Source organism: Anoplopoma fimbria, chromosome 13 (genome assembly GCF_027596085.1).
Source record: "Anoplopoma fimbria isolate UVic2021 breed Golden Eagle Sablefish chromosome 13, Afim_UVic_2022, whole genome shotgun sequence".
Taxonomy (NCBI): domain Eukaryota; kingdom Metazoa; phylum Chordata; class Actinopteri; order Perciformes; family Anoplopomatidae; genus Anoplopoma; species Anoplopoma fimbria.
Genome location: NC_072461.1, coordinates 9,882,729 through 9,897,928, shown reverse-complemented (window position 1 = coordinate 9,897,928; position 15,200 = coordinate 9,882,729). Strand labels below are relative to the sequence as shown.

The following is a 15,200-nucleotide window of genomic DNA, read 5'->3' as shown; positions in this document are numbered from 1 at the left end:
GGAGGTAGACGAAAAAAGAAGAAGAAGAAGAGAGGAGAGTAAAGAAGAGAGGAGAGGGTTCAAGGATAAGGAGGGAGGTGAGACATCAGTTAATTTGACAGACAGCAATTTAATCACAAGCAAAAGTTAGTGTGTAGTGTGACTAAGATTTAAGTTTAAGATAAATAAATCTGGCTTTAGGAAGGCAGCAATAGTGAATTATGTTGCAATCAAGTCTTTCACCTATAGAGGGTGCAATATAGGAAATATGAGAGAGAGAGAGACAAAAGGCCAGCAAAGAAAACCTTATAAAGAAAAAGCCCTTTTTCCACATATCATGATCGACATGCTACTCAATGTAAATTTGTAGCATGTTATGGGTTATTGTTGTCCAGACGATTACACAAAGATATGTGCTAACTTCTATTGTCACTATGTGTGGTTTTATTGCATTTATGTTTATTTAGAATATACATTTTGTTATTATTTTAAAATTCACATTCCAATGTCTGAATATTCTTAAAAGGTCATTGCTCTTTTTAAGGTGTACTTGCATTACTATTATATTATATTATCATTACGTCAGTGAAATAAAATGGTTGCAAAATGACAATAATATGGGACAATACCTCTAACAAAAGTAGCTATGGGATTTCAAATTATCAAACAGACTCTAAAATATAGTAAATTCAAAAATGAGGAAAAAACAATCATAAAGTTTTTTAAATAATTTGCAAACTGGATTTTACTAAGAATTCTTATGATGTTGTATAGTGGGACAGATATTTTGGAGCAGTCTGATTTCGTTTTATCTTCCAAATATATTGTATTTGGAAGATAAAACTTGAATAGTGAAGTCATTACCTAACTGTAAACACCCATCACATTTTACAGACCGACCTATTACATCAACTTACCTACTGTACTTGGAGTAGTTATGTGCATTCAGTTTTCCTGCTCATTGAAGGATTAATACCAACATTTTGCTCGCCTCTGGATTTTTTTATTTTTTTTTGGAAGATAATCCGATTAAACTGCTTTCCTGTTAAACACATGTCACATTGTTTCAATGCTCATATTTCTTTTGAACAATATTGTTCCCAAATGTAAACATTTACAGGTAGAACGTTATCATAATCAATGAAAATGACGGCCAAACCCTCAATAAACCAGACTTATTCTGTTACAATGCCAAACGACCAAAAATCATTCGAAAGCCAAGTCATCCAAGTCATTTTCTGGCCAATGACTACAGCACACAACACATGAAAACAGAGCACATAAATGGCTCTCTGTGGGTACTGTGAGGCGGTTGTGAGATGTGGAGTGTGACAGAAAGTATCCCAACAGCCTGTGGGCGACTTCAGGTCTGATGAGGCATGTGCTAACAACGGAAGCTACTGTAGCATGACATCCTCTCAAATAACCTTTTGCACTGTTGCCCAAGAGACAGAAACACCCTCCTCCACTCTGCCCTGTGTTTTCTGTCTACTGGTGTTGACAGAACACCCGTAGAACGCGCGCACACGCACACACGCACACACACGAAACGGTGAAAACAAGAGAGACAGAACTGTTTTGAGGGGAGAGAAATGAAACTGAGCTTATATGATTACATAACAGAGGGAAAAGCTGCAGTTGCACAAACATAAAAATAACTTTTCACATTATGTAAAACAAGCAAAGCGTGCGTGTGATTGTGTTAAAAGCACAGAGGGAAAAAAAAAAAAAAAAAAAAACAGAGGGAGGAGGAACAAAGACAACTGTGGTGGTAATTTTGACTCATCCCAGAATAAGCAGGGTGGTTGACAGAGTTACCGCCCGGATCTATAACCATGGTAACCTGATCCGTGATTCCTGTGCAGGCTTGTGCCGCGCAGTGTGGGACTCCACTGGAGGAGGAGGACTTCACACCAGATGTTAGTGATGGCGGTTTCATCTCTAGGGACAAATGTGTGTGCACACGTGTGTGTGTGTGTGTGTGTGTGTGTGTGTGTGTGTGTGTGTGTGTGTGTGTGTGTGTGTGTCTATCAACTCCATCCCCTCCTCCAGATGGTAGTCTGAAGTTCAGCCATAAATTCTGGACCAGGCTATAATAAGCCACAGCTGGTTTATTGTAATGCATGAGTAGTTTTCATGTCTAGTGTCCTTTAAGAATTTATATCTTGGGTCATGAAAACCAATGAATTTGTGGAATTTTCTCTGACTTGTTCAACTTAATATGAAAAATTGAATTCCCATCCCCCGTCAGCACTACGGCAATGCAACGTTTCAGTCATAGACCTTTCTAAAAAGATTTAATTCACATTAAACAGAATCTTAATACTACAGCTACAATTAACGATTATTTCCATTAGCAATTAACGTGATTATATCACCGATTAGCAAAAAAAAAAATCAAATAAAAAAAACAACACAATTTCTCAAAGTCCAAGATGAATTCCTCAGATTACTTGTCCAAAACCTCAAGGTATTCAGTTTATAACAGTGATGTAAAACAAAGAAAACAGAAAACCATGACACTTAAAGAGCGAGAACTAGTGAACATTTGGCATTTTTTGCTTGTAAAGAATAATTGCAGATTAATTTTTTTCCACTGGTCTTATCAATAAATAGACCAACAAATCCACCCCTTAAATCGAGACAAACAGTATATGGAGGTCAACAGAAATGGAATAGGTGTGCTTACAACAGTGCTTTAGTTACACAAGATCACGGAAATGCTTTGTCGTTGTAGCTTGGAATACGTCCCTTGAAGGTTTCACAATAAACAATAGAGCCACACAAAGGGTTTCACTCTGTTATTATTCCAACAGTTTAACACTACAAAGATTGGCCAGTTGCCAACCTGTCATGAATTACACAAAACTTTCATAACTGCTGTGAAAACAATCAGAAGTATGAAATAATCAAAGCAAAGGCACTGTGTGTCGTGTGTGCGCAGCCATGCTCCTGTAACATACACAACAGGCGACACTTTTGATTACAGGGTACACGCGAGGGGTTCGTATTTCCCAGTGAGGAGCGAAGGCGGGGGGGGGGCTGGAGGAAACCCAAACAGATTGGTTTGCAGTTGTTGAGACTGAATAAATGATGTGATAAGATTTAGAGCCATGTTCTCTACACTGCTGCAGCCAAGTATTATTTTCATTTTAATGTTTAGTCTGTAAAAGATCCATTATAATTCCCATAGACCGAGGTGAAATCTTTCATATTAAATTTCTACCAATATAAATAAAATCCTTAAATTTGAGAAACTGGATCCTAAGTTTGTCTAGAGAAATTGGTTGAATAGAACGCTTGATTAATTTTCTGATGATGGACTGATGATAACAAATTCTTTCAGCACTGGTTCAAACATTTTTTTCTAAAAATAAAAAATGACACAATAACTCAGATAAACCCCCTTTATGCAGTAGTTGCATGTTTCTTCTCTTTAAGCACCAACACATTACATATTAAAGTAGTGTAAAACAGGTGGCCTTGGATTTCCCAGGTCAAAGTCTTGTTTAAGTTGTTTACTTAAAAAAAAAAGAAAGAAAAAAAAAAAAAAAAAAAAAGAAAGAAAAAAAGAATTGGTTTTAATAATTCAAGTTATGCTGATCCTAATGTGTCTCCAACCCTTCAACTGTAATTCACTTTCTTATCATTCTATGTGAAGCACATTATTATTTTTAGTTGATTAAATATATATACATATTATTCACATTTAGAAGGCCATCTCCTAACCCGCTAAAAGCTTCAAACTTGGTTTAACTTTATTGGTTTTAGTTTTGCACTTTCTCGGTGTACATCTATAGTCCCTAAATCTAATTTGGGTTTAAACCATCTGCTCGCCTTAAAAAAAAAAAGAGAAGAGGAACTGAAAAATGCAATAACCTTGAGGTTTGTGGTTGGAACACAAACCCTCAAACACACGGCTCTTCATGTCACATGATTTCTTATTCAGCTCTTAAGTAATTACTTTTTTTTTTTTCAAATTCCCTCCTTACAAGTGGATTCCACTCCAGATACAAGTTCACACATGAACTCATTTGCTGCAAACGTCAAATTAAAGTGGCAGCCGTCAGTGGAAATTAACTAATACTCATCAGTCACACAGAAACAACCAAAGCTCTTTGCCAGACACACTTTACACAACCTACAGGAAAGACAGCAGATGTTAGAATTTACTTGCCGAGTCATGCAACCAGTAGACAAAAAAAAAATCCCACGTGAGCTGTCCAGGTTTTGTAACTCGTTTATGTCCGAGCATTTCACTGGTCTGAGTGAGCGACATAAAGTGAATGTTTCAGTCTACAGTTTATTACAAAACATTTGTCTAACTATTGGTCTTTAGTAATTCCTATTTTTAGTTTCTTCATTTCATTTCTTGTTCCTTACCGTTTTACCTAAATGTGCATTAATCTGCTCTGTTGTAGTATTTATTTATCTATTAACTTGTTTTTGGCATTGAGTTAAACCAATTCATTTTATTTTTTTATTTAACCCCACTGGAGCAAACATTTTGATAAAACACAGAAGAATAATGGTAAAAAAGCATAACAATATAAATGTAGAACATGCATGGTATCAGCTTTAAGTGCAGCATCTTTTCAGGACTTCTGACTGGTCCCAACCCTTTCAGCACACAACTGCTCACATGGGGGATTTTTTCACTACCTTAATTTCAAATGGAAACCATTGTTGTATAACCCCTGCTATTCATTTGTGCTGATTTACATTTTTTCCCCCACTTCTCATGCCTTTAAATCATAAGACACAGGCAGAAGTTTGATGAAAGAACTTGCAAAGACCAGCAGGGGTTATGATTTAACTGAAGAAATGTACAACCAAGACTTTAAAGTGACTTATACGGGTCATTAAAGTAAAGGAAATGTAGTCAACTTCCAGATTAAAAATTAACTTGACCTATGCCGTTTCCTTTTTTTTTTTATTATTATAATTTGGCTTTTCTGACGTAATCCTGCTTTCTTTGGTACTTTAGTCTAACAGCAGGTGGACTCCCATGCTGTGCTGTACAAACACATTCCACGGTTTAAGAAACTAAAGCAGCAGGGAAGACAGTTACATCTAGATCAGGGGAGTAGAGATGTTGAGCTTCTAAATGCATTTCCAACCCCCCTATCAAAGCAACACCTACATCCACACAGCATGCTATCAGCAGCGCATGAATGGGCGTTGAAAGTTTGATAAAAAGGAGAAATGTTTCCCACATTTGTTCTCAGACAAAAAAGAAAAGCCATGTACTGCAACTGTACATATTTCTTATATCCACCACCCACAGCCTCAGGCATTATTTCCTTAAATGTCCAACAGGGGGTATTTAAGACTAAAAGGCATCCATTGTTGCTTGAAGTTTATGAAATCCCAGACTCCTGCCGTTGCGCCCAGTGGGGATACCAGTTTCATTTGCTTGTACTGTAACTGTGGAGACAGAGTACATTCAGTCAGCCCCATCACGGTTTCATAAGGATCAGCTAAAAACCTGAGATGTTAGAGCAGATAAAAACTAGGTACAGTTTAGCGGTTCAGTGATGTTCAACAGTCTGCAGTACTGTAGAGGTGAAATACTTCATGTATGCAGTAGAGATCTGCAACTTCAGTGCATGCCCAATTTCTCTTACTAATTATTTTTATTTTCCATTTATTGACTTGTTTAAATTGTTTCCATAAAAAGATTGCAAAATCATTTCTGAACGTGTTCTGGTTCATGTGAAGCATGTTCGCATTACGTGGAACCGAACACACAAACATCAAGGCTCAGAGAGATAAGGAGTCACAGAGCATTACTGGGTGAGGCTCCTCACACCCAGACCTGATACCAGAGCCAGGGGAGAATAGATGGTAGTCATGGAGGCCTAGAACAAGATGTTCACATTGTTCTATACAAAAATCTGCCTGAACAACAATATTGACCAACAGGAACTGAATGCAGGCTAAACAGATAAACCAAAGAGGGGCAGAGAAAGGCCAGAGGGGTGTTCCACTGGTTTACATTGCGTTAGACTAAACCCTTCATGTGACTCATTTTGTTGAATTACTTTCATTATTGATTAATCGGCAGATTATTTTCTTGATAAATCATTGTATTGCTTGGTCAGTAAAATGTAAGAAAACAGAGAAAAATACAGATTATAGTTTCCTTAGTTGTCTGACCAACACTTAAAAACTTAAAATATTCTCTATACAATATCCATAGCATTACTATAGCAGCAAACAACCATTTGTTATGTAAAGACATAATACAGTGTGCAATGCATATGTTGCACTGTGTGAGGGGGATTGCTGGCTTCCAGTGAGCCAGTTTGTACCTTTTGCCGACGCAATGTCTGTAAAGTATAGCCTCTAGTACGATTTGAGGATGTGCTTCAGGGTTCAAGTAACATTCAACGGTCATACACTTCCTTGTATTTTAACCAGTGGGGTAGGAGCAATATTTAAATATCATTCTCTCTTGAAACAAACAGAAGCTTAACACACTCAGTTAAATCCTAGAAAAGAACATTTTATAACATCTGCACCAAAGTTTGATTGGCCTAGTTATTTATTCCCGATTGCCAATAAATTAATAAAGAGCCCCACTGCTGTCTCTCATCCACACACCCCCATCACATTCAGAGGAAATCTTTAAAATGCGAAAAAATTAAAATCTATTGAATGCTCATTTATTCGCTTACTTGTTACACCAGACCAGATGTGACCAGGCCAAATCATTGATCCTTTGTCTATTTTAAAACAAAAAACAAAACAGTGCACATAGACAGCCAATTAATCCAGCTATAACAGCAGCCACACACACAAAGAGGACATTCCTCTGTAATGGGTGGCTGATTGAGGGCTATTGTACATTTTACACGGGACACGTCCTCAACAAAGAGCGGCTGTTGTCCTGAAAACATAACCTGATATCTCAGTATTAAGCTCACAAACTGGATCCTGTTACAGTGATTAATGTAGTTTAACAATTTAATGCAGTGGGCTATGTTGTTCAGTCCCTGTTATGTAAGAATCATATGGAGTGCTATATGATTGCTGATGCATTCTACACTTCGATGATTTATTTATTTTTCACATCTCTTATCATTTTGTATGTGTGTCATTAATACTAGTCCATTTTACCAATAGCCATTTGATTGTATGCATTGTAAGTAACTTCTATCAAGTTTGCTTTATATTATTTTTAATGTAGTTTGTTTTGAGTGGCTGTTGGTGATGGGGGTGTGGGGGAGAGGAAGGGAGGGAGGTAAAGGGAGACTGCTAATGTAATTATAGAAACCTTTACCCAACACAGTGGGAAGGCACCACATGGCACAGTATGACCCAGCATGACGGTGTAATCTTAGTCACATGCTGCGAGCGGCAAACGGGGCCAAGGATCCAGTTCTGTGGCCCAGATCGCCTCACTGTGCTGGTTCCTGGCCCGACTTCTTGTGAGGTGATCCTCTGTCCATTTACTGAAAGTCAGAGTGACTAAGCTATTACGGAAGGAGAAACCTGGAAGCTTCAATCGGGTTTAAGAGTGAAGAGGAAAGAGTGCATGCAACAATTGCATTCACAGTACAATCTGCTCAACTCATCTGCAGATAAAATATTCCTATTGTACAAATGCAACATACCAGTAAATGGGGTTAGAACATCATGTTTATCAGCCTGTTAACAGTTTGATGACTCAGATTTCTCCTCTGCTTTTGGATTTTTTTTGTAAAAGCCCTGTCTAAAATTCCTGAACCAATAGAATGCAAGGTATAGCCTTGTTGCCGGTTACTTTTTAATCCACTTACGCCCTCTAAGGTGTTGCAATTGCATTCTTTTCCACTTGTGGAATAAAACGACATCGTTGTCAGCGTACAGCAAAATCAAAAGGCTTGGTCCTGTAATACTTGGGAGGCTGGTGTAGTTAATATAGTAAAATAATGAGTGCTGGTATAAAGTACATATTTAGTCGTGCATAAAAAAGCATTATAGGACCAGGTTAATGAGCAGCCGCCCGTCAAGGACGCTCTAGGAAGTAAAGCAAACGCAACGAAGCAGAGAGTAATTTCATTGGGCAACACTACACCTTGCATACTATTGGTCGGGGAATTTTGTCGGGGTTGTGAGATTAAACTAAATAGAATATATTTTGGTTTTGGATAAATCCTCAGATAAAAACAAGGAATTTGAAGTCGCACCACTGGGTCTATAAAGTTACAACGGCCATTTTTGTTTTACCGTTTTCTGAATTTTTGTAGACAAGGCTATTTATCAATTGATGGAGAAACTAATCTGCAGACTAAATCATAGTGACAATAGTTGTTAGCTGCTGCTGTAATGAGAAGAATCTCAACAAACTGGATGGCAGACCTTTAGCTCTTGATCCGCATTCCTCATCTGTTGCCAATATCCTTGTTTGGTTTAAGGAATAAACAACATCTTATTTCTAAACCACTTTCTTCCTCCTCTTGAACAAAACAACTGTTCCAAAACAGTGGGTGACGTTGCTTTCTGTTTTAGATGATCCACCTTCACACTGGTCTCCTGACAAAGCATTGATCACAGGTCTAAATGACTAAACAAACCTGTCGCCCAGACATCTGTTGTCACACAGGCTTTCGATGCACACATCACTGCATCGTCAACTTCCTCAGGGACTGGAAGCGACCTTACATCCAGCACCTGAACAGTCAGCAGCACTGGCACCACCTAGGGATTTCAACAGCCACTACAGCCGTTCTCCCTTTACATTGCAACTGGTCCTCTGTCAAATTCAACAACTCCCATCGGCCTACAACACATCTAATAATGTGACTGACGAGTCAATTACCAAGTACCAATTTTGTATGCTTTTATGCTTGTTTTGGTACAGCAGTACATATGTGCGTTGCGAGCTACTGGGAATTACTTGTAGGCACAACTAATATTATTATAAACATATTATTGTCCTTTGCTTTGCTTCAAAAGTGACTCAGCAACAGAATGCTAATTCTGTTACAAAACGATTTGCTTCGGGATAAATAAATCTATCTTATCTAAATCTCAAACTACCATCCCCTCCAAAGTACTTAATATTAAAGGCTTGATGTTGTGCACCAATGTTGCTATTAGATACTGCTGGTTGACTTGGTTTACAACAAGTAGAAGAATTCAATCAAGCCAAGTATTATATAAAAAAAAAAAAAAAAAAAAAAAAAAAAAAAAAAACACAGGTGGGGCAGAGGAACTGGCACAAACCTTGTTCTGGCTCTCTCACACACCAGCGTGCCTCAAGACAAGATTGAATTTACCAGTTGTGAGTCTGGTTAAACGCAGAACTACTCAGCATGCAAGAATAGTGTTGTGTACTTAGATTGTACTGGCACCAATAACATTCGGCAGGTACGCAAAAGCACTTGACTTTATTGAAAGGAACCAACTAAGGCTTACACACAAGTTTAACTTAACCCTCTGAACCCCAAGCAGTTTTGTGTAATTTTTTGATCTGGTTACATTTGACTCACATTTGACTCGCTTCTGGCTATGATCAATTGTGAACGTTTGCAGATTTTTTAAATAAAACACACTTTTCCTATGCAATTTAGAGGGTTAAAATAATAATAAAAAAAAAAAATAAGATGTCCACTTGCTGATTTGAGATATAAATCATCAGCATCCAGGCCTATTCCAGACTGTGAGGATATTTTTAGATGATGGCATCAAGGTTCAAGTTTGCTTTTATTGACCCAGAAAACATTTTTTTGTCTTGGATTAACAAATAGAAGACAGACATAGAAGAATAGAAGACAGTTAATTGATAAAAACTCTGGCCTTGATAAATTACAAGCATGCAAACACACCTTCATGCCTAAAGCCAAGCACTGAATGAACCATCCTAATATAAGGTCAACTGATAGAGGGACAAATTCAGTTTTATAACAAATGTGCTTACACAAAGGCCCATTTACCAGAGATGTGATCATACATTTCTTGGAAATAAGTCATTCAGCATGAATAAGCATTAAAAAAAAGAATTACTAAACAACGAAAACGAGATCTTAGTTGACAAACACCAAAACAACCAATTAGTTAACTAACAAAAGGGGTAGCCCTTATTTATAAGATAAGATAAGATGATCCTTTATTAGTCCCGCAGCATGGGAAATTTTCAATGGCATAAAGACCACGTTATTATGGCCCTACTCAGTCTGAACATGGCTTGACGGCCCGGATTATGAAAAGTATGGGTATAACAATAAATTGTTCTTTATACGAAGAAAACATTAATCAACCCTAACCCCAACCCATCAACTTACCTGTTTGATAATGTGTATTTGCCTATGACAGAAGTGCGCGAGCACGAGCGCGAGCACGCACACACCTGCCAGCATAGCGACGTTTCCAGGACAACCCCATCATCAAGAACCTATACATCCTAATGGCCAGTCACGCGCCGGTGTGCCAGTTAGTGCCGCCTGGTAGTTGTAGTTTCTTATCTACCTTATGGGTTCTCATTCAGCCAAGTGCACCAGGGCACTGCAGATTAGTGTTGCATGTTTAGTCGTCCTGTAACGTGCTTTACGTTTTAAAGACACAATAAAGCCTTCACATCTAGAAACCTCGCCATGGAGATACGTAGCCTCATGGTTCCTGTTTGTGTTTCTGTTGTGCTACGTTGTGTCGACCCGGTAAAGAGTGACTGGCCGGGCCTTGTGTTTCACGGTCACACTTCGGCATCAGCAGACAAACGGTCACACCGGCCCTCCGCTCGTCCTGCGTTAGCTACGGTACATCTCCAACCGTTAGGTGTTCTCCGGTGAGCGCTCGAGCCCGACGGTTAGCATAGAGCCGGAGTTCTAAACGTCCCTCTCCCTCACGTGCACGCGTGTGCCGAGCGCGTCCCATGGAATTGAAAATGGCACGTTCCGTCCTTACCTGCCTGATGAAGAGAAGGAGCCCACTTCCACTCTCGGTCACGTCCGTCGGCTCGTCCCCGTGGTTTTGTGTTGTTGGAGCGGTGTGAGCACGAGGAGGCGGTGTCGATAGCCTGGACTTGTAGCCGGAAGGTAAGTCGAGCCGAGCGGACTGCGGTGAAGAGTCTCTGAGCCGGGTCTTCCGTAACTAGGTCCTTCTCTTCCACAGACTGGGGGTTTTAAACAGGTCCTCTGCTCATGGAGGGACTTCGCCTTTCATAAAGCAACGGGGTTGACGTAAGTCATCACGCATGCCCACAACCGCCCGTGACGTTTAGCGCCTTCCCCTCTCGCCCAGTCATGGAGCCGCGGCTCAGCCAATCAGAAGCGGCCTAGCGGTGACCCGTCCCTCCTCCCTCCGTCCCCTGCGAAGATGGTCAGTGACAGCGCCTTCTAACCTTTCTTGCATAAGCTGCGCTTTTTTTTCCTGCCGTTGAACAGTTACTCAACCAGCACGTTCGCCACCCCCAAAATATTAAAATGCGGGTCTTTCTGCTTGGCATCCACTGCGTTGTCTCCAGGCTGATTACTCAACCACACTGCCATCTGATGGTTATGTATTGGCCCACATTCACCCTGACGTAAGCCAGTTGGCAAAATGTTGGATAACGGGGCTAAAGCAGCATGTGGCAACCCGTTAGCTTTTTTGGCACATCAATTTTTATTGGCTTTAAAGAATAAAGGGTTTTGAGGTATTTGAGAGTTGCAGGAGTTAGCATAATTACAAAACAAGGCATTTGTTACTGGTATTTGATATATGGTCATCCATAACAAACATATATCAGGACCAAACCATCTATCCCGGACTTCTATAACCCAAACCAAGGATGATCTTATTAAGGTGCATTTCCATTTAAAATATAGTAAAATCCCCACTTTTATTCAAGGTTACAGCAAAAATGTGTTTGCAATATGTATGTTAAGGTTGTAAGTCTTCCTGTAAGTCGCTTTGGATAAAAGCGTCTGCTAAATGACTGTAATGTAATGTAATGTAATGTTGTTTTGCTTCGATGAAATGCAAGTTTGAAATATCAACAACCTGATATAAATGTTACCTGAATATAAAAGAGCACTGACATTTTTATTACTGTAAATACAAACGATTAATCCCTCTCTTTGTAAATAGTAACTTGTGAAATAATAGCTTGACTGTAAAGAATGTTTTAATGTAAACACATTGATTCTTGTATACTTGGAGTTAACTTGGTTAGGTTTACTAGTACGTGTGACCACATTCTCTGTTACCTGCATAACATGATTCACAGAGTGACCTGTTTACTCGCTGTAAGTACAAAGAAAACCCATGACAAACCTAGTGATACCTGAACTTTTGATCCTAGTAAAGTCAACAATACCAAGTCTAGTGCTTCAGCAAATAAGGAGCTGCATCAGCAAACCGTGTTGTCATCTCCAGTCCCAACTCAAATTTAAATATTCAAAAATGTATGATATCAACAGAATGGGGGTAGCCAACTTTATGATGTTCTAATAAAATGTTTTGCAAGTTTTTCAAGGCCAACCTAAATCCTTTATACATTTAAACTTATTGTTTTTATTGTCAGATGTTTAGTTTGACACCACTTTCAGTTCTGCAAGCCAAATGTAAAGGTGCAGCCTGCAGCCTTTTAACTTAGCTTAGCATAAAGAATGAAAAGCAGGGAGAAACTGCTAACCTGGCTCTGTCCAAACCAGCTCCAGCATTGATTAACATGTTATGTCTTAATTTAATCTGTACAAATAAATGACCATTTTCTTATTGTTTTCCCTCAGTTAAGTCATGCTGCTAACGATAGTAACAGTTGATGTCTCAGATAAGACTTTAAGCATCTCTGTTGACAGGAGGTACTGAAGTGGCGCCCACTGCAGGCTCTCTGCAACGCTGCAGTCCTTTACTCCGTTTAGTTCCAGGGATCCAGATCATAGGTCATACACATACAAAAAAACCGTTACTGACAATTAACAATATATATTAAACCCCACACATCATCCTGCTGTCCCAAATACAAACCAGTGCACTAAATGTGGATTAATCCTCAATCGAAAATAATCCCGAACAAATGCAATATTTCCTCCCGTATGTTGGATTAAAAACTACATTGAATTTGGAATTTACTGATGAAACTTTATATTTGGGTTTTTAAAGATTATCGTCTTCAGTAGGAACCAATGGGCTTGTAGCTGACAGCCGCAGACAGGAAGTCAGACAGTATTTAGAGACGGACTAACATCTTGTTAGTTCTGAACCTGCTGACAAACAGAAAAATATAGAATTGTATCAAACTTATCCTTTAATTTGTTAATATTTGTAAGACTAGTGGAGCTAGATAAGATGGACGTGTAGGTCACAATTAGTATTTACTAAAGGACTACAACTAAAGATTCCTTTCATTATAGATTAATCTGATAACGATTTTCACTATTAATTGGTTAATAATTTGCTCTATGAAATTTATGAAAATATAGTCCAAGTTGATGAAAACAAATATCTCGTTTTATTTTACTTGATAGTCCAAAACCTAAAGATATTAGGTTTATTATCATTAGAAAATATTGACATTCATGAGGATTAATTGATTTTTTTGGGGGGTGCCGTTTTGACCATTAAAAGATTATGAAAATCCATTTTCTGTCAATTGATCAACTTATTATTTTCAATAATTTGTAATGTGTTTGTAATAATAGCTGCACTGCAGTAAGGTAGGTAAAGTCAGCTAAACAATGCACCACACTGACTATAATGAAGAGTCTGCTCAGGTACAGTTTGAAAGGGCAGTTGAGTAAGGTGGTGAAATATGCAGCTAAAATCTGCAGGTTAATGTGAGAGAAACAGATTCAGAAGGTGTTTCTACCGGATACCGCAGCGATTAAATAAGAACGAAATTCCACCTGTCAGCAGTCAATCACAGAGAAGACAGATCCAGGAACATTGCTGCAGCGGTTTAGAAGTCTTCAAAGCCCTCCTCTGTTTATGAGGCAAGCATAGTGAGCAGAGTTCAGAGTTTTTAAAAGCTGATATCTGTAACTTTATCTTCTTTGAAGTTTGGTGCACACATTCATGTTCCTCTCACAATTCTTCTTACTGACTTTGGTGATCTTTGACTTTTCCTCTAGCGCCATTACGAGGTTTACATTTCTGTTTTAGTTTAGGGATTCTCAACCACTATATGATGGATTGCCATGACCTTTGGTCTGACAACGTCATCATTCATGTTCCCTTCAGGATGAACCGTTGCATAACTTTGGTGATCCTCTGGCTTTTCATCTATAGTGCCATCATCAGGTCAACATTTGAATGTGTCAGATGCGTTGGTTCATGGGCAGATGCCTGCAGAAATAATGACATCAGCCTCAGATAATTAGCAGATGTTAGCATGCTAAGCTTAATTAACATTAGGGCTGTCCTCACCCAAAGAAATTCTCAGTCGACTATTTAATAAGTTGATACAATAGACAGATCTGTAATACTCTAACTCTTATGTTTACTAGAGTTGTGCTCATACTTTTTTTAAATAAGTCATAAAAGCTTAAAAAAAAACTATTTGACTAAATAAATAAAAGTCGACTTAGCCCAAGAGCACGGATAAATTGACCAATTAACCAATCGACTAAGAGGGGGCAACCCTAATATAATCCATAATAAATCTTCCATCTCCCATAAAATTGGACCTTCAGTTTCAAATATCCCTGCTTATTCTGAAAAAGAAATTGTATAATACATCCACGTGTGAAGCTAGTAAGAGACTTAATGAGAGGCCGATAAATGGAAACACAGTTGTTGGCCCGGGACTGGAAGGGTTAATGTCACTCTAGTCAGTTAACATTTAGTTTTATCACACACAGGGTTTGCTGCTTCGTCAACCGAACGCAGGATGCAGTGAGAGGACGCATTGAAGAGGAGAAGTTGCAGCTGTCGACAGCGTCTTTAATTAAACCGACATCACAAAGGTCCTACTGTACTGTACATAATACTGTGGCACTTAAGAGTCAGCATGCTCGTAGATACTGAGGAACTCAGATAAAGCCTTAATTCAGCACAGGAACACACTTTTAACAGTCCTTTTGTTTTCTTCACAGTACCGTATACCGACTCACTTTTCAAATCCGACCAGCTCAACATAATCCTCCGAAATACAAAAAAGAAAAAGGAGAAATATTTAAATAATCTGTGAAGAAGTGCTACTAAACATGATATCAAACAGAGATTTCTAAAACAAATATTCTGGTCCTATTCCATCAGCCGCTGCAGCACAGATGAAAACAATACAAGGTAGGATGTATAACTATTAACTATAC

At 38.6% G+C, this 15,200-nt stretch overlaps 1 protein-coding gene across 4 annotated transcripts in view; it reads right to left on the bottom strand.

Annotated features, from left to right (window-relative positions):
* The window catches only part of slc23a2 (solute carrier family 23 member 2), a 34,806-nt gene extending 23,656 nt beyond the window's left edge, over positions 1-11,150 (bottom strand). For all 4 annotated transcript variants that reach the window (XM_054610277.1, XM_054610278.1, XM_054610280.1 and 1 more), the window contains exon 1: positions 10,870-11,150. The gene's annotated coding sequence lies outside the window, so the exon portion shown is untranslated. The remainder of the gene's footprint in view (positions 1-10,869) is intronic.
* Positions 11,151-15,200: the final 4,050 nt, after the last annotated feature.